Source organism: Aptenodytes forsteri, unplaced genomic scaffold (assembly GCF_000699145.1).
Source record: "Aptenodytes forsteri isolate BGI_AS27 unplaced genomic scaffold, ASM69914v1 Scaffold78, whole genome shotgun sequence".
NCBI classification, from domain to species: Eukaryota; Metazoa; Chordata; class Aves; order Sphenisciformes; family Spheniscidae; genus Aptenodytes; species Aptenodytes forsteri.
The window spans coordinates 15,651-16,040 of NW_008794539.1; positions in this window are offsets into that span (position 1 = coordinate 15,651).

The following is a 390-nucleotide window of genomic DNA, read 5'->3' on the forward strand; positions in this document are numbered from 1 at the left end:
CTGGACAGGGGTGTGTGGGGGTCCCAGGGGTCTGGGCTGGGGTATGGGGGGGTCCTGGAAACATTTCAGAGCTGGGGGTCCCGGCTGGGGGCAAGGAGGAGGCTGCGGGGGTAGCGGAGCTCACCGGTGCGGAGGGACGGCCGGGGACACGGCCAGGGCCAAGCAGGGTCGCACCCTGCTCCCCCAACACCCCCAGACCCGCAGGACGAGCCGAGGCTGGGCACAGGTCCCCCACCTCACCACGGCCAGGGCCAAGCAGGGTCGCACCCTGCTCCCCCAACACCCCCAGACCCGCAGGACGAGCCGAGGCTGGGCACAGGTCCCCCACCTCACGCCGTCCGCCGTCCTGGCACAGGTCTTCGGCTCGGGAACCGGCTGCCCCCCCGCGGG